We start from the raw sequence: 20,050 nt of genomic DNA on the forward strand, positions 1-20,050 counted from the left end.
ATCTGACTTTTAGATTTTTATTTGTTTGTTTGTTTGAACCAATTTGGAAAGAGGTGTTATTCTACTTATTTTTAGAGATGAGTGTGGAAAGTAATAGAGTTAAGGAAACCATGAGATTAAAAAATCAAGCAACCGGGCTGCCTGGGTGGCCCAGTTGGTTGAATGTCCACCTCTTGGTTTTGGCTCAGGTCATGATCGCAGGCTTGTGGGATCAAGCCCCATGTTGGGCTCTGTGCTGAGCATGTAGCTGCTTGGGATTCTCTTTCTCTCTCTCCCTCTGCCTCTCTTCCCCACTGGTAAAAAAAAAAATTGTTTAAATCAAGCAACCATTGGGGGAGGGAGAAGGAAACCATGAGGACAATGCCTAGTCCTGCTTGGCTGGGCCACTGAACTTGAGTGATGACAATGGAGTGTGGGTCAGGGAAGTGGCTGCATACTGGGCATGCCTTTGGTCAAAGTTTATTCCTTGCTCTTAAGTAGTTTCTATGCTGCGAAATACTTTGCATGCTTTGCTTGAAGGTTATCATTATAGACGTGGGGAATAATTATAGCTACCAATTATCTAGTGCTTACTGTATACTGGCTGCTCTATATATATTACACATAATTCTCTCAGTACCTCTGTAAGCTAGGCATTATTATCCACATGTGACAGATGGCAAAACTAAGACTCAGAGAGGCTATGTAATATCATTTGACTCACACAGCTAATAATTGATGCTGACACCGGAGCTCTTTCTTGTTCCTTAGTGGATTTCTGGGTAATTATAGCATCTAGTCACCTGAAATAAGAGGTGCCTATTTCCTTTTAAGTCTCAAGGTGTGTACAGTAATCTTCCTCATCTAGCCAGCATGAATTTTGGATGAGAAGAGCGACTGAGGAAATTTCTTTTGATGGGGCACATGGTGGAAGGAACTTGGTGATCTCAAATCTAAAGTCAAAGGACAGGGGTGCCTGGCTGGCTCAGTTGGTAGAGCATGTGACTCTTGATCTCTTTTGATCTCAGGGTTGTGAGTTTGAGTCCCATGTCAGGTGCAGAGAGTATTGAAAAATAAAATCTTTTTAAAAAATTGAAAAGATAAAGTAAAAGGACAAAGCATACAGAGCCAATTACAGGAAATCAGGCACAAAATGACCAGAGTATATTTATGTACATGTTGAAGCAAAGAGAGAGCTGTGTATTGCTGAACTTGGGGAGTTACATGTCTAGGACCGTGCAACCAACTAGGCAACTCACAGTATGAATTACAGAGCTGCCTTTGTGGTGGGGTCATTGTACACAAGAGAAGTGGCTTTTTTTTTTTTTTTTTTAATAAGCTCCACGCCTGACATGGGGCTTCAACTCACAACCCTGAAATCAGGAGTCATGTGTTGTACCGACTGAGCCAGCCAGGCACCCCAGTTTTTTTTTTTCTTTGCGAATCTTAATTTGTTCTGGCAATGTAAGTAACACAGCATTAGGACTTAAGCCCTCAGGCTAGGTGAGACATTGTGGCCCTTGGAGAAAGCACCAAGCTGGCAGGAGGCCGTGAGATGGAAAGGGGATGAGCCGTACAGATGAACAATGGGTAGGTTTCATGTGTCAAATCCCAAGTGCTAAGAGGGAGAGGAGGAACTGTCCCAGCCTTAATGTGGAGCTTTGAAAGAAAAAAATACCCTTCCTTTCAATTATTAAGGACAGGTCTGAGGGGGAAGGGGACAAGTCAAGTTGCTCATCGCTTGCCCTTCTATGGACCTACAGGGTCTATGAACAGAGGAAAGAATGGGGATTGGCTGGTGGGAGAGCAGGAGTGGGAAGGGGAGTCACACAGTTCCCTGGTTTATGAGTCAGTCCCTGTGCTGGCCTTCATCCCCCAAAGCCAAAGCAGCATCTCTTCCTTCTGAGGAGATGGCCTGAGCTCTCAGGACTGGATGCGTCAGCTTTCTGGCCTTCCCCATGATCCTTGGTTACTGGGATTCCCTTGTATCTCAAAAGCCTTGGAACAGTAAAGTCTCTCTCCAGGAATTTCCTTTCCAGTCAAAAAGCAGCCAAGTCTCCTGGCAGAAATGTCCTTTCCCTACCAGCAGGGTGGAAATCTGGCCAGTCCTCAGGAAGGGGCCTCAGAGGCCATTCTCTTCTCTGCTGCTTCCCCTGTATTTACCCAAAGGAAAACTCTCTTTCCATTGCCTTTCCCAGGTATTAGGAGTCTGAGGTTTTGAATAATAGTGGTCTTTACAATTCACAAGGGCTCTAAAAATGTCTGATGGCAAACAGACAAAACAATGAGCTGAGCTTCTGAACTTCCGTTCCCCAAGTGCTCTTCCAGCTGTCCAGTCTCTATGCCAGGACTTAATTCTTCTTCACAAAGAAGTAATTTCTATCGCAAGGAAAGGAGACAATCTGAAATACTTTTGAATTACGTGACCCATTCAGCCATTTGAAAGGCCCCATCTCCAAACCCAGTATAGCCTTGGCCCTTGACTAAACCAGTCAAAGCGTGGAGGCTGTGTGCTCCACAATGGGGTCAGAGGCACTGTGGGGACAGTGACACTGAGGGCAGGACACTGAGGGCAGGGCACAGAGGGTGTTTTGATGCCAAGTGAGAACGTGGAACTCTTCTCGTCACACTTGCCAGGTGTGCCCAAGGGAGTGTGTCACCCGGGCATCTGGGCTCAGAGCAAGAGTAGGGGAGTGCTGTGGAGTGAGCAGCTCTTGGGGTTCCCCATCCTCCAGCTGCTCGGGGAGAAAGGAGACCCAGTCAAAGCAAGATGGGGTTTAGTGTCACAGGAGAGGAAGCTTGAAACGGACATCAAGCAGAGCTTGGATTGCAGCTGGTTATTTTGAGTTCAGTCTGAAGCAATGCTCTCTCTATCTAGTGTGTGGAAACAGTGAAATAAGCAGTTATGTTCCCCTTTTGGTGGTGCTGGTAAGGAGGGAGTTCATTGCTTGCTAGGCACTGGTTCCTCATTGCTTGCCCTCGATCTGGCTGAATTGAAAACTTGGGACTCTCAGGATCTAGACCTAGAGATACTGCTGAGTGAATCTGGGGTGGGGCCTCGGAACCTGTGTTTTAAAAAGACCCCTTGGGTGATTGTGCTCAGCAGCAAGGTTTGTGAATTGCTGATAGGTTACCATGTCTGACTACACCCAAGTGTTCCATGCAGTAAGATTGGCTATTGGCAGGAACAGTTGGGCTTAGAAGTGTGACCCAAGTCCCAGGGTGTTAGAGGTCTGAGGATGGGAATTCAGAGTCAATCATCAATGTCTACACACTCAAGAGTCAACTGGGAGGGGTGCCTGAGTGGCTCAGTCAGTTAAGCATCGGACTCTTCATTTTGGCTCAGGTCATGATCTCGTGGTTCCTGAGTTCGAGTCCTGCATTGGGTTCCACGCTTTCAGTGCCACGTCTTCTTGAGATTCTCTGTCTCTCCCCCTCTCTCTCCATCCCTCCTGCACATATGTGCTCTCTCTCGCTCTCTCTCAAAAATAAATAAACTTAAAAAAAAAAGGAATTCTCCCCTACATTTGACAAAGGCCTAAAAAGAGAAAGAAAAAGGGTGAACTGGGAGGGAGACTGGTAAACTGTCCCGGATTAGAATCTCCCAAGAGACTAAGAGCAGTACAGTCTGTCCCCAGATCCTCCTACATGAGAAGATGTGTAAATGTAACCTCCTAGACCCGTTTCTAATCTCTACTGTGGTCAGTTGACTCCCCTAGTTTTGGAGAGTTGCACCAGACACAGCACGCACAAGCAGCACTGCTCTCAGATTGTACAAGACTACACGCCTTGTGTGCAGATCTGGGCAGACCTGAGAGATAAGAGCTCAAGAGAAGCCTCTGAACGTTGTGGGTTCCCATGCCAGCCAGAGCAGGGCAAAGCTCTGCTGAACTGAACAGTTGCACACACTGGCTGGCTCTGCCCCAGGACTGACTGGCAGAAGCCAACTGGGGCTTTGTGTTCTCTAAGCAAAGTGCCCAGGGAGCATCTCTGTTTCTGTTTCAGCAGTCCTGAATTTGGGTTTGGCACCAAATTAAGAACTCACCCCGATAAAAACTTGGTTAACCTGTAGAGTCAATATGAACTTTTGATGGGCATGGAGACCCAGGGCCAGAGACCAGAATTCTCATCAGCTCTGTTGACAATTTGTGTAAGAACCTTAGACAAAAACATCAGGCTTCCAGGCGTTAGCTTGCTTATCAGCTCCTGGCCAGCTCTACCTACCACTCAGGGGTTGTGTAAGGCTTAGCTGCCACAGAAGATGAGGAAGTAATGTTGAAAATGCACACAATCCATTCCGGTGTTAGTTATTTCAGTTATGCTGTGGAGTGTTGTGAACTGACCCAATCCCTGTTTCTAAGCCTTCTATTGCGTTTTCCCAAAAAACACTTATTCTGCCAAACAAACTTTTTTTTTTTTTTGGTAACAAAAAAACCCCAAGGTGGATATAGAATAGCCAGACAGAGGCTATTTGTCACCAGGACAGGTAACTGAGAATTATAGATCTCATTCCCTAAGAAAGTTAAGAAAATAAGATACATTTAGATGTTTGGGAGAATTTAGTACAATCTGGGGACAGGGAGAAAACCAGACACACTCAGGAGACTCAGCTCAGCTACTCAACTCTGTGAGTCCTGCCTCCCTTAGGGAATTAACCAACCTCTAAACAAACATTAGCAAGGGCACAGATCTGGTGCAGATACTTGGCTTCTCAAGCAACTAGCTAAGTGATCTCATGCAGTTTCCCTGGCAATAAAACAGGGATAATAATATCTTTACCTCAAATAAGATAATGGATGTGAAAACCTTTTGTGAAATATAATCCTTTGAGAGATTGAGATATTGGTATAGATACACTGAGACTGTATCGAGGCAAAAGCAAAGAAAGCATGATTTTTAAAAAGTACAGGATTATGACATGTAAGATCTTGGGAATCATCTCTTGATTGAAGCCAACTACATCTGTAAGGAATCTCACCTGGATTTCTTTAGTCTTTTGCATACCCGGAAATCCACCGTTCTTTCCTATGTCAACTTTGGTCTTTCCTGAGAGGGTCATTAACTGAAAAATAAGTGAATGTTTATAAATTAGAATTTCAAAAACGTGAAAATTCAAAATTAAGTAGAAAACCCGCTCTTCTTCAAAAGGGAGCCATTTTTTAAATCTCCAGTCTGCTTACCATTGTTTCTGAGGTACAAAGACCTTAGGAAACCTCAAAAGGACCAAGAAACCTGGACTAGAAGCAGAAGGAAAGTAGGGTTATCCTTGGGGCTCTCAGAAGATGTGGACGGGGAGCCAGATGCTCAGAGGAATTCTGGGATTTACTCTGCCTTCTTCAGGTTCTGGCCCCGCTGCTCATAGCTCTTTCTTTTCTGTGGCCTCCATCCCATGCTGTGGCAGTCACACAGAGGGCTGAGAATCGGGGAAGTGCCCCCGCCCTCCAGAAAAGTTCTCTGATGGGGGAAGAAGATTCTCAGGATCTCAGGTTGGACGTTGGAAGGCATTTTCTGAGGGATAACTCCCCCGGTGGGGTGGGGGGGGGGGGTTTGTGTTACCCTTGTACAAATGATGATTTCAAGGACACAGGAAGTTCTCTTGGGCTGTTCTGAATAATTAAGATTACACATTCCCTTGTTTATCTAGGGGAAATGCCTCCCAATTCTAAACATTTGACTTACAAATTCCCTTTCCGAGAACAATGCCCATTCATGAGTTGGGGACATTCTGTACAAACAATGGCTGGTCAGCTGTCACAATTCTCAGGACAGGGAGGTTGTTAGCATGTCACCCCTACAGAGTGGGGTGTGTTTAGAAACTCAACTCTTAGGGGCACCTGGGTGGCTTAGTCGGTTAAGTGGCCAACTTTGACTCTGGTCATGATCTTGCAGTCCATGAGTTCAAGCCCCGCATCGGGCTCTGTGCTGACAGCTCAGAGCCTGGAGCCTGTTTCAAATTCTGTGTCTCCCTCTCTCTCTGACCCTCCCCCGTTCATGCTGTCTCTCCCTGTCTCAAAAATAAATAAACGTTAAAAAAAATTGTTTTAAAAGAAACTCAACTCCTAGTGTTTGTTAGGGACGCATAAACATAAAAGACAGGTCCAGACCTGTCCAGAGGAACATGCCCTGTGCATGTGACAGTCACACGTCCTAACGTGTCACCTAACCTTTGCTCTGAGCTGAAGAATATTGGGTAACTGTGACCTCCACTGAGGTCATAGTAACACACCTTCAGATATTATCCAGGCTAACAATGTTTAGAAAAAATTAACTCCCAAGTAGCACACTTATCATTTTTCCTGCTTATCTTTTTTTTTTTAAGATTTTATTTTTAAGTAATCTCTACACCCAGCATGGGGCTCAAACTCACAACCCCAAGATTGAGAGTAGCATGTTCTACCGACTAAGCCAACCAGGCACCCCTCTCCTGTCTTTTGACAATACAGGAGTAGAGAAACTCTTTGGAAATCAAAACACTGAGGTTATCTTTTTTTTGCATTTCATGTAGAGAGTTTCTTTCTTTATTTTTTGCATTTCTTTCTTTTTCTTTTCTTTCTTTATTTCTTTTTTGCATTTCATGTAGAGAGTTTTATTTATTTCTATTTCAGCTTTTTAAGAAAACATCATTGGCATAAGTACTGTACAAGTTTAAGGTATACAGCATAATGACCTGACTTACCTATGTTGTATAATAATTGCCACAGTAAGTTTAGTTAATGCCCATCATCTCAGATAGATACCAAAAAAAAAAAAAAAAAAAGAAAAAAGAAAGAAAAAGGAAAGAAAAAGACAAAATGCTTTTTTTCCTCATAATGAGAACTTTTATAATCTACCCTCTTAGCAACTTTTAGATGAACCGCATAGAGCAGTGTTAACCACAGCCATCACGCTGTCATTACGTCCCCAGGACTCATTTATAGAACCTGGGCTTCTTCCAAATCCCAATTTGTAGAGTTCTAGGCAGACATAGATTAAGATTTTGTGGGACTTAAAGGCTATACAATGGAGGTGGGGGAGACAATAAAAAAAATAATGAATACCAAATTATGAATAGCAAGAGAGACACCCTGAAGCTTAAACTTCACTCTGGTTCTAGGGAAAGCATCCAGAAGATTCCATGAAAATCTTATAGAGGCTTAAATTGTTTTTTGTAAAACATTCTCACTCCTTCTTGCCTTAAGTGAATTCTGGAATTTCCTTGACAATGTCCTCAGTTGAAAAACTTGCCAGGGTGCCTGGGTGGCTCAGGCATGAAGCGTCTGACTTTAGCTTAGGTTTTGACCTCACAGTTCGTGAGTTCAAGTCCCCATCAGGTGAACTCCAGCTCTGTTTTGGGGGAGTCCCACTTCTCTCTCTCTCTCTCTCTCTCTCTCTGCCTCTCCTGGGATTCTCCTTCTCTCTCTCTTTGCCCTTTGCTCAGTTGAGCCCTCTATCAAAAAAAAAAAAAAAAAAAAAAAAAAAAAAGAAGAAAGAAAGAAAGAAAAGCTTTCTAGGATAAAGGCTCTTCTTTCTCTCATGCCCCCATGCTAGGGGGCTTGAGGAGAGGGAGGTGCTGCGTGCATACCCCACAATTTCAGAACTAGCCAGCAAAGCCTCCAGTCAGACTTTCCCCTCTCCGCACCTGGGGGTTCCTCTGCAAAGGCAGTGGGATTGAGGCACGTGGCTACCTCTTCCTCCCAGCCAGTCTCCTGACAGCAAGCTGGGCCATGTTGGCAACTCACAAGCTGGCCACACCTGTGGAACTTGTCCCCTGATTTTTGTATTATCTGGCAGTTTCAAAGCCTAGATGCCCTTTGGAATCCCTGAGCCCCAGCTCCCCTGCCTCGCCCTCATGGCTTCCAAACGTGCCCCGTGCTCTCATTACTACACTTCCTGGCTGTCTGCCCTCGCCTGCCCTCATTTTCTGCTCTCAGGACCGGGCCCTCATGGCCAGTCATGAGCACCCCACCCCACCGGCACCCTCAGATTCCATCTTCCACTGGCCATTTGTTGAGAAGCAGCACTCAGCAGCGTGTGACTTACAGGGGTGAGCCGGTGGCATCCAGCCACTGAGGAAATACACTTCACTTTCTCTCCCACTGGGACAAAGAGCCTTCTCAGATCCGATTCCTGACCCCTGCAGGGTAGGAAGGGTCTTTTGCACCTGTATACAAACAGCTTTCAAATGCTCAAAGTGCTTTCCCGGGGCATGACCTTGAATGGTTACCTCCTCACCTTGGCCACCCACTGTCTGATTTCTCTCTGTTCCTTTCTCCTGCTGTGGTTTGCTGAAGAAAAACCACAGACCTAGGCATTCGCCCTCAGACAGACTCCTGCGGCTGGACCTCTCTTCTCCTCAGATGTGCCCTTCTCCCCTCTTCGGTTTCTCACCCTTGCCCCCCCCCCACTGCCCCCCCACTGGTGTCCTCATCCTCTCCGCTGATGCTGCTCTGCCCTGGCCCTGAGACTGGGGGCGACACGAATTCCTGCCATTTCGCAACCCCTTCTCCCTCCAGAATTGTCCATTAACTTCACTCTTCCTCCACGACAGCCTTCACTGTGGAGAAGAGAGAATTCAAGGAAGGTCCCAATGGGATTTTGTCCACACCTCCACTAGATCCCCCTCATCATGCGCAGTGGAGGTGTCTGTATATCTTGAAGCTACAGTTGGGACCTGCTAATAACCCCTGTTCCAGTGAGGGATTGGCTACTGGAAGGAAGTTTATTTAGTGATTTGTTATGGTGTTTTCTTTTTACTTGTTTTCAACATTTTATTTATTTTTGATAGAGAGAGACAGAGCACAAGTGGGGGAGGGGCAGAGAGAGACGGAGACACAGAATCCCAAGCAGGCTCCAGGCTCCAGGCTGTCAGCACAGAACCCGACGCGGGGCTTGAACTCACAAACCGCAAGATCATGACCTGAGCCGAAGTCGGTCGCTTAACCGACTGAGCCACCCAGGCGCCCCAGTGATTTGTTATATTATGTCTGCTAGATTGTACAGGTGCTGAAGACAGTGCTTGGATCTGTTGGATACAGCACCAGTTCACGGCACATGTGACTGACACATGTTAAAAGCTCAGTAAACATTTGTGGAAGGGAGGGAGGAAAGAAAGAAAGGAGGAGGGAAGTTGCTTAGGGGTAAATATTTCTAGGGAGGGTGCAGCCATGCTAAGGGCTAGTAGAAGGTTCAGATTGGAACCTTCTACTGAGAAGGGCTGTTGAAGGCAAGAACGATGAGGGAATACACAACTCAGTCCAGAACAACTAATGATCTTTTTTTTTCAGTCTTATTTTTTAATACTCAGCGCTTAAATAATGATGTTTTGTGCAGCCCTTTGTATTTGTGATAGAAGAGATATGGAAAGAGCAAAGGAAATAGCTGACCAGGGCAGTTTGTCTTTACAAACTAGGGAAGAAGAATTTGACGAAGAAAATGAAAAGGATGTGTGTGGGTGAAACCTTCAAAGAATACACTAAAGCAAATTCCTAGTTGCACACTCACCTGTACACCTGTATTTACCTTTATGGCTTTCTCTAGGAATTAGAAATTGTGCATTTGCATTGATAGCCATATTCCAATTCCAGTCAACACCATAAAGTTCATTTTCATTTTCTCTGACAGTGAGAAACTGGCTCCAATGAGAAGTATTTTAAGGAGCTGAAAAGAATAAAAAAGAAGCAATGGGTCACCACGATCCTAGCTCCCGTGTCAGCCTCCTTGTAATGCCTGCAAGGGCGTAGCTCAGACTAGGGCAGAAGCAGTCTAAGCAGACCAGCGTGGCTGTGGGTGCACCCCCAGATTGTAAGAAGTCCCAGATGTGTCAGTGCTTCAGATTGACTTAGGACACCCTTTATTTATTGATTTAAAAAAATTTTTTTTTAACATTTATTTATTTTTGAGACAGAGAGAGAGCATGAACAGGGGAGGGTCAGAGAAAGAGGGAGATACAGAATCTGAAACAGGCTCCAGGCTCTGAGCTGTCAGCACGGAGCCCGACGCGGGGCCCAAACCCACGGACCGCGAGATCATGACCTGAGCCAAAGTCGGACGCTCAACCGACTGAGCCACCCAGGCGCCCTGATTTAGGACACCCTTTAAATGCACACCAGGGCAAAGCTGAGCCAAAGCCAACTGGTGCCTCTGTGATTATGTCAAACCTCCAGGGTTCACATGGCTTAACTCTGGGTGACTTCCTCCTGTTGATCTAACCCTAGACCCAGGAATATGAGGTGAGCTTTTGGTTAGACTGGTATCAGATTAATTTTGGTATTTGGAGAAAATGAGAAGGTAGGAGAGACAGAGAAGGAAGAGAAAGCAATAAATGTATCATCACTTTTTTTTTTAAATTTTTTTTTTGTATCATCACTTTAAAGCTGTCATAAAGTTTGTCATAAAGCTAACAAACCCAAAAGAAAAATGGGCAAAGGACCTTCAAAAAAATCATAAAAGAAGAAATACAGATGGCTTTCAAACCATAAATAATTGATCAACCTCATTTTTAAAAATGTTTATTTATTATTTATTTTTAAGAGAGAGAGACACCAAGAGCACGAGGTGGTGAGAGGCAGAGAGAGAGGGAGACAGAGACTCCCAAGCAGGCTCCATGCCAGCAGCACCAGTGTGGAGCCTGAAGTGGGGGCTTGAACCCTCAGGAACTGTGAGAGCATGACCTGAGCTGAAGTCAAGAGTTGGACACTTAACTGACTGAGCCACCCAGGTTCTAACGAAAGAAATGTAAATTCAAATTATAAGAGATGTAATTTTTCACCTAATAGATGAGTAAAGATGAACAATTTTTGGATAAATCACTGTGTGAGAGAGGATGTGGAGAAACAGGTACTCCATGCATTGTTAGTTGGAGTAAAAATTGGTACCACAACTTTGGAATGTCTATCAAAATAAAAATACACGCATCTTTTGATCCAGTGAACCCACCTCTATAGAATTATCCTAAACATATGTGTATACAAAGATGTTTGCACAAAAAAACTTCTTACATCATTATTTGGGGAGGAAAAGTCTGAAAGAACCTAAATGCCTATCAATAGAGGGAATGAATATTAAACATGGCTATTATGTAAATTGAAAAATACACAAAATGGTTCATGGGCATGTATATGAACGCATGTGAAAATATACAAGCTTACTGAAAGGATGTAACAAATTCATGATAGCACTGGATGGGAGGAGGAGGGCAGGATTGACTGTGAAGATCATAGAAAATTTTTTTTTTGGTCTTAGACTATTTCAACTTTCTCTGTAACATTTTACCTCATTTATGTAAGAAAAAAAAAAACCGTATGACTAAGCATTCTCATCAGCTCTGAAACTTTGTGTATTGCCTCCTACTTTTCTGTATTTTTCCAGAAGGCATGATATAGATCAGTGGGTATAAGGTGATATCTTTTATGTAAAAAAAAAGGCACCTGTGTGCTTGGTTACATGGAACCATCTCTGGAAAGATAGACAAGGTGACAATGGTTGATCGCTGGCAAGGGGAACAAGGAAGTGGGTGAGGGGTGGGAAGGAGATTAATTTTTCACTGCACATTCTGACTCTGTATATATTTAACCATGTGAGTGTATTACTTAATAATCATAAAGAGCAAACAAAAAGCATGTGTTAAGAGCCAGCTCTGCTTAGAGAGCAAGATAAGCATTGCCTGACCTCTAGATCTGGAGTTACCTCGACTTTACCAAGAGAAGAAAGGGCATCTTTTGGTTCTCTGAAGTCTTTGCCTGAGGAGAGAGAGAAGGGGAAAGATGGGGTGCACACCCTCAACCCCTGCCGAGAGCCAGAAGCAGCTATTACCACACCAGTTATGTAGTGCACAGGCAGGAAAAAACACTGAAAAATGTCCAGTATGGCAAAGACAAGTATATTTTAGGGAGTGAGAAGGAAGCCCCATGGCCAAGCAAACTTTCAGATGGTTATTCTGTTTTCAAGTCAGAGTCCTCAGCAAGAAAACAAAACAAACAGTCCAATCAATGGAAAACAAACTATAAAAACCTTATGACAAACATGGATGAACCCTGAAGATGTTATGCTAAGTGCAACAGACCAGTCACAAAAGGACAGATACCGTGTGGTTCCACTTCTATGAGGGACCTACAGTAGTCAGAAGAGACAGAGAGTAGACTGCAGGTTGCCAGGGATGAGGTGGGAGTAGGGGATGGGGAATTTGTGTTTAATGGGAACAGAGACTCAGTTGGAAATGAAAAAGTTCTGGAAATGCATGGTGGTGATGGAGTCACGGCAATGTGAATGTACTTACTGCACTGAACTGTATGCTTAGAAATGATTAAAATGATAAATCTTATGTGATGTACATTTTACCACAATTAAGAAAAAGAAGTTGCCTACCGAGCTGACAGTCCTGACGAGCATAAAACCATTAACTAGTCATTTAAAGGTGCTATGTGGAGCACCTGGGTGGCTCCATCGGTTAAGACTCAGACTTCAGCTCACCTCATATCTCACCATTCCTGAGTTCGAGTCCCACATAGGATTCTGTTCTGACAGCTCAGAGCCTGGAGCCTGCTTCAGATTCTGTCTGTCTGTCTGTCTCTCTCTCTCTGCCCCTCCCCTACTTGTGTGCTCCTCTCTCTCTCTCTCAAATAGTAAATGAATAAACTTAAAAAAAAAGGTGCAATGCTTAACCGGTCTTATTATTGCCTCATGAACCTTAACCAAACCCTCCTTTATTTTTTTCTCTATAAATTTTTTGATGAGAGTGTGAGTTACAACTCTGACATTCAGACATAAACAGGCGTGCATGCGTGAGCTATTAACATAACTATATATATAAATATATATATATGTATATAAAACTAACGACAACAAAACTAAACTAAACAAACAGCTCTTAAGTGATGAAGACAGTGAGCCTTACTCAGATTTCCTTCACACAGGTGGAAACATCCAATGAACCATTGGATGAACCAAATGAAACCATTTCTGTTTTCTGTAATGGCCAAGAGGGGAGAAACATTGCAACTGTGGGAGGACCTCCCCCCGGCCCCTCACTCCTTCCACACAGCAACTATCCATTGGTAATGTTCAGGTGAATGACATTTCACTGCTTTTTGACCTTTCCACCAGTGTCCTAACTGAATTTCCTTTCAAAGACAGTGTCATAATATGTGTGAGTGAGCATATCTCAAGCGCTAGACTTTAGGGAGAGTCCTGGTTTCTGGACTTTGAACAGAACTAGGGCAGAGGGAGTCTGGTATCTGAAAGTGATATTGCTGTCTACTTACGCCAGCCAAATGCTGGTTTTGTAACTTTGTGTAGCCATGACCCAATCCCTGCTTGCCCCAACACTAATTAGCCCACTTTATTGTGCTCTTGTTATTCAAAATAACAGTCTGAGAGCCAAGGTGTCCTGTGGCATGTCACCCTATACCGCCTGTACCAATGACAGGGCCCATTTGGTGTGCCCAGCCCAGGCCTGTGCTCTGGTCCCCGAGCCTCCCACTCAGCACCACGGGATCTGTACATGGCCTAATGGCATGGAAACATCACTGCCATTGGACTCTGACTAGAGAGAAATTGAAATACCCATCTTTGATTGGGAAACCTAGCTAGAATATTTCTAATCTGCCTTGACCCTTGTCTAAAAAGAACTTTTATTTCAGTTGGCGTTTATTTGTCTTACAAATGGGAGCTCTGGCTCAAGGAGGAGGATTGGGGAGAAACAGACTATTACAGCAATTGGGTACAATTTGAATCCTTGACACATTAGGTTTTTTGTTTTTTGTGTTTTTGTTCTTCTTGTTTTGTTTTGTTTTTGTTGTTGTTGTTTTGGCATTACCTTCAAATAACCTCTAATTATCAGAAACATCACAAGCTTTTGCTTGCATAGACCAAAGAACCCCCTCAACACATCTTATTTCTTCTGGTGTTAGAAAAAACAGGGCTCATTCTATACTCTTACTACCTCCAAACACTCAGGCTACAGGGGATACTTGGCTTCTTCCACACTCCAATCCGACTCTCTTTCTGAAGAACACGGAGAGGCAAGTACTAATATCACATCTCCTTCTGTGGGCTGAAGATTTGAGGGTGGAGGAGAATCAGCTCCTTAAGGAGGGAGAATGAACCAAACCAGAAAGGGGATGCATGGACCTGTTTGGGCCTTTTAAAGCTTTCCTTGAAGACCTTGCCTGGAGGCAAAAGCTTCTTTATCTTGGAGCAACCACAGCTGTCGCCTCCTCTTCACTCACTTCCAAAGCTAATAGTGCCTGACTTTGTTTCCACTGCAAGCAATTCTTTATAACGTTCCTCAGACAGGCACTCTCTCCCCCTATTCTCTATTTTTATCCCTACATTTTTCTCATTACTGGTACAGGTCTTCCACAAAACCGGTTAACGGAGGGAATCCTGATGATTTGTTCATTCATTCATCTTATATTTGCTGAGCACATAATTTACAAACCACTGGAGGTTTAGACTTCATTCCATTAATTTAAGAAATGATATAGTTTACAACTCATTTGGAAAGACTTTGCTTGTTAAGTTTCTCACTTCAACTAAATTATAGTTGGTTTTGTTTTGTTTTGCAATATGAAGTTGTCGGTGTGTTATTAGACAGTGTCCAGGACAGTGTTGTGAGTCACAAGTCTACTCCTGACATCTGGTAAAAGGTCTGCCACGTTGGCCCCAGTGTATTTACACCTGTAAGTGCAGTGTTCATTTTACCCTGTGGTTCTCACTGGCACCAATGTCTGAATCTTGAAGCTGGCACAGTATAGCTTTTCCCTAAGATTCAGATGTACTTTTTCACCTTTAAAAACCCCAGCATTTTAACTTTACCAATACAGCTAAACACACATTGTTTTTCCTCCCAGTTGCTCCTAAAGCTGGATGTTCCTGGAGTTCTCTGTCTCTACCAGGCCTATCTCAGGTCCACAGTAGACATAAGAAGTACACAGAAGCTTCAGCCTAAGTCCCATTGCTGTAACTCTGGTGCTCAAGGGTCCGCTGTTCCTTCCTAGTTTTTTCACATTGATGCCATAGGGCTGGGTTTTTACTTGGTTTCCCTGTCTAGGCTTCTAGTTTCCTACTGAGATTAAAGACCGCAGTGTCTGTCTTTCCGTATTGGTTCCTTTAAGGACCCCTCTAAAGTTTTATGTGATCCTGGTGAGGCTATGAAGACCTCCTCCTAATCCCTGGATAATAAAGTGCGATAGGTGTGTGACCTAGGCTGGCCAATCAGAGGGCCCTATCTTCCTTAGTGGTGGCGGTCAGTTCAGGAATAGGTAAAACCCATGCCAGCCCAATCAGAACTCTTCTTAGACTTTTTTTTTTTTTAACTAAAGTTACCTGGAAAGATGTTCTCTATCCATTAGGACTGCTGAGCTTGGGGAAAGTGAGACAGGAACAGTTAACAGCCATCTTGACTTTGGCAACAGAGCCTATATGCTAGGGAAGCCAAGCAGAGGCAAGGAAAGTTCAGAGATAGAGTGGGTGGTGGATTGGATTATAGCTTCCAAATCTTCATGCTTAATTTGAAATTATATATATATATATATATATAGAGAGAGAGAGAGAGAGAGAGATTTATCTATTTACCTATCATCTATCTCTATCCATCTCTCTCGCTCTAATCTTTTGCCATTTGACTTTGCATTGCCTCCCACTAGAGTAAATGGAATTACATCCGTGCCCATTGACTTTGGACTTGGCCATATGACTTATTTTGACCAGGAGAGCAGGGATGAAAATGACCAGTGCAGGGGCTCCTGGGTGGCTCAGTCTGTTAAACATCTTCGGCTCAGGTCATGATTTCATGGTTTATGAGTTCAAGCCCCACATCAGGCTCTGTGCTGACAGCACGGAGCCTGGAGCCTGCTTTGAGTTCTGTGTGTCTCTCTCTCTCTCTGCCCCTCCCCTGCTCACACTCTGTCTCTCTGTCTCTCTCTCAAAAATAAGTAAACATAAAAAAAAGAAAGAAAGAAATGACCAGTGCGCCCATTCTAAGCTGAGGCCTTATGAGTTTCCACCAACAATTTTGGATCTTCTGCTCTCTCCCATGGAAAGAACAGATAGCTGTTCATCCCTCTGCTTTGGTCCCAGGATGAACACATGGAGCAGATCTGTAGCTAACCTGAAGACTGTAGTCCAGCTAAGCCCATCCATGACCAGCCAATATTAGCTTAAACATAGCCAATCTACAGACTTGTCAGCAAGAAATAAATTTTCATTGTTGTAGGCCACTGAGATTTTGAGTTACTTGTTACATAGCATTGAGGTGAGGCGGCTAACTTGCTACAAAACATGTTTACAGCAAAAGTGACTAACATAGATGGCCAGTGAAAAAGAGTTGTGAGTGTATCATTTAAACCTTTGATCACATTGCATCTGAAGTTAATGCCACCCAATTATGTGAGTTTCTATTATTAGGAACTAAACAGGTCCCACCAATGCAAAAATCCTTCGTAAGCTCGCAGGATATAGTCTTACAATCTTCACTAGTCCTTACCAAATCTCTCCCTCAATATTGGTTCTGTATATCTGCTAGCATCCTGACGTAAGTGGTCAGATCACAAGCAATAACACTATTGCCACAGCCTGACCTTTAATCTGACCCAACACCCAACACTTTTAACAGAGCTGGTATATTCCAACTGCCAAATAATCATCTGTCCTTTGTCCTAAGGGCTGATATCTGTCCTAACTACAGCTGAACTTGCCCTAACCCTTGGATGCTGCCCTTTTTAGATCCAGCCTCTGTCACTGGATCTGTTTCTTCAGTTCCTTTGGTCCACTTAACACTTGGCTGTACTCTTGCCCACAAACCTACATATCTGAAACAAAATACACTTTTACTATGACAATGTAAATATAGCAAATATAAAAAATAAGTGCAAGATAAACATTTCACCTTAATTCGTGATGTTATCTTTGACTGCACTGCAAATAGAATGTTTTTTTTCTAACTTACCCTGAATTCTATTCTGGAGTTAAATTTGTGAGGAGAGGAAATCTGAAAATGTGGATCAACTTGGTCAGAATCTAGAAATAGGAGGATGGAGAGCAAAATTGGTGTATGTCCTCCCATGGAGCAGGTGCATAGCTCCAAGAAAATCCACATGCTAGCAAGGATTATTTATAGAACATAGATGACATTAGGCCAAAACTTTAGATTGCTCTTTAGACTCCCTAATTCTTCTTTTTAAAACACGTATATAATTTTCAGACATTTATAATATATTTTTAAAATTCAAGCACAGATAATAATATAGAAAACACAAATAATATAACAAACACCTCTACTCTCACAATCCAAGATTTCTGTTAAATTTTTGTCTTATGTGCTTTATCTTTTTTCCTGCAGAGAAATAAAACATTATGAATGTAGCTAAAGTCCCTTTAACCACGACTCTTAGTTCTTTTCACTCTCCCTTTCCATCCCATGAGCAGATAAGTTCTTTTTAATTCAAATCAATGCCATTTTACTGTTCAGGTTCTTTTGCCACTTGGTTTTAGTTCGTGTGTGTGTGAGTGTGTGTGTGTGTGTATGTGTTTGAGAGAGAGAGCGAGAGAGAGCATGCATGAGCAGGGTAGAGGCAGAGAGAGGGGGACAGAGGATCAGACACTGTGCTGACAGCTGCTCTGACCCGTGCTGACAGCAGAGAGCCTGTTGCGGGGCTGCAACTCAAAAACTGTGAGATCATGACCTGAGCTGAAGTTGGACACTTTTAACTATGAACCAACCAGGCGTGCCCACGTGTGTGTTCTTTTGATAGTATATGTTTATTTTCTTTTTAATTTTGTTTAAATCCGAGTTAGTTAACATACAGTGTAATAATGATTTCAGGAGTAGAATTTTGTGATTCATCACTTACATAGAACACCCGGTGCTCATCCCAACAAGTGTCCTCCTTAATGCCCATCACCCATTTAGCTCACCCCCCACTAAACACCCCTCCAGCAACCCTCTGTTTCCTGTGTTTAAGAGTCTCTTATGGCTTGCCTAGTCTATGTGTTTTTGAGATCTATTTTTTATCAACTTTGGTGTAAGTGAGATCATATTGAATGTATTCTACTGTAACTTGCTTACCTCAAAACACATTATGTTTTGCAATTTATAGCAGGGGCACCTGGGTGGCTCAGTCGGTTAAGCATATGACTTTGATTCAGTTCATGGGTTCAAGCTCCCTGTTGGGCTCTGTGCTGACAGCTCAGAGCCTGGAGCCTGCTTCAGATTCTGTGTCTCCCTCTCTCTCTGCGCCTCCTCCACTCACTCTCTGTCTCTCAAAAATAAATAAATGTTAAAAAATTTTTTAATTGAAGTATAGTTTTTAGATGTACAACATATTAGTTTTCAGGTATACAACATGATTTGACATTTGTATATATTGCAAAATGATCACCACAATGTCTAGTTACCACTTCAAAAAATCCTTTGCAGTAATTGACCTATTCAGATTTTCTATTTCTTTATGAATCAGTATTGGAAGACTATATGTTTCTAACAATGTTTCTATTTTTTCCCAGGTTGTCAAATGTGTTGGCATATAATTGTTCATAGTAGTGTCTTATGATTCCCTGTATTTCTTTGCTATCAAATGCAAAATGTGACATCAAAAATATAAAAAGTTATGGAGAGGAACTAAAAATGTAGAGTTTTAGAATGCATTCAAACTTGTTATCAAGTTAAAATAGATTGCTTTTTGATATCACAATTTACACCTTTTTATTTTGTACATCCCTTAACTAATTATTGTGGTTATAGTTATTTTTGCTACTTTTGCCTTTTAACCTTCATGCTAGCTTTGTAAGTGATCAACCCACTACCTTTACTATATACTTATATTGGAATTTTACTCTCGTATGTTTTCTTCTTACTAATTTGTGCCCCCCTCCCTTATTTTTTTAGCTTAGAGAAATTCCTTTAACATTTCGTGTGGGACCAGTTTAGTGGTGATGAAATAATCCTTTAGCTTTTGTTTGTCTGGAAAGCTCTTTATCTCTCCTTTACTCTTTTTTTTTTTTTTTTTTAAAGTAGGTTCCATTCCTAACTTGGGGCTTGAATTTACCCCCCTGAGACTGAGAGTCACAGGTTCTACTGACTGGGCCAGTCAGGTGCCCCTCTTTATCTCTCCTTTAATTCTGAATGATAACCTTGCCAAATTGAGTGCTCCTGGTTGGAAGATTTTCCCCTTCAGCACTTTTGAATATATCAGGACACTCCATTCTGGCCACAGGCATTTCTTTTTCACATTGTGCTTTGTTTTTTCTCTTGCTGCTTTTAAGATTTTCTCTTCATCTTTAACTCTTGACATTTAAAAAAAAATTTTTTTAATGTTTATTTATTCTTGAGACAGAGACAGACAGAGCATGAACGGGGGAGGGCCAGAGAGAGAGGGAGACACAGAATCTGAAACAGGCTCCAGGCTCTGAGCTGTCAGCACAGAGCCTGACGTGGGGCTCTATCTCACAGACCACGAGATCATGACCTGAGCTGAAGTCGGACGCTTAACCAACTGAGCCACCCAGGCGCCCCATTAACTCTTGACATTTTAATTATAATGTGTCTCGGTCTGGCTCTCTCTGGGTTTATCTTTTTTGGAAGTCTTTTGGCTTTCCTGGACCTGGACGTTTGTTTCCTTCCCCAAGTTAGGGAATATTTCAGCTATTATTTTTTCAAAGAAATTTTCTGCTCCTTTCTCCTCTCTCTTCTCCTTTTGGGACCCCTCTAATGCAGATGTTATTCTGCGTGATGTTGTCTCACTTTTTAAAATTAATTTTTCTTCTTGCTACTCTGATTGGGTGAGTTCTACTTCCCTCTTTTACAGCTCACTGATTCTTTCTTCTGCTTCATCGAGTCTGCTGTTATACCCCTCTAATGTATTTTTTCAGTGCTGTTATTGTACTCTTTAGTTCTGTAACTTCTGTTCGGTACTTTATTATATTTTCTGTCTGTTTGTTGAAGTTCTCACTATGTTCATCTATTCTTCTCCTGAGCTCAGTGAGCATCTTTATGATCATTATCCTGAACTCTTTATCAGGTAAATTACTTATCTTTGTTTCATTAAGATTTTTCACCTCTGGGGTTTTATCCTGTTCTTTTTTAGGGAATATACCC

At 42.7% G+C, this 20,050-nt stretch overlaps 1 long non-coding RNA gene across 2 annotated transcripts in view; it reads right to left on the reverse strand.

Moving 5' to 3' along the window:
* Positions 1–20,050, reverse strand: part of LOC109276249 (uncharacterized) — a 46,849-nt gene that overhangs the window by 450 nt on the left and 26,349 nt on the right. The window contains exons 2-3 of one of the 2 annotated variants that reach the window (XR_002084551.2): positions 4,958–5,041; positions 4–2,358 (exon numbers count right to left, since the gene is read on the reverse strand). This is a non-coding gene — a long non-coding RNA (uncharacterized LOC109276249). Of the gene's footprint in view, positions 1–3; positions 2,359–4,957; positions 5,042–20,050 lie in introns of those variants that run through there. The other variant, XR_002084549.2, reaches the window with a different exon arrangement.

The sequence above is a fragment of the Panthera pardus genome, unplaced genomic scaffold (assembly GCF_024362965.1).
Source record: "Panthera pardus isolate Hobbes unplaced genomic scaffold, ASM2436296v1 HiC_scaffold_6, whole genome shotgun sequence".
In the NCBI taxonomy this organism is placed as follows: Eukaryota; Metazoa; Chordata; class Mammalia; order Carnivora; family Felidae; genus Panthera; species Panthera pardus.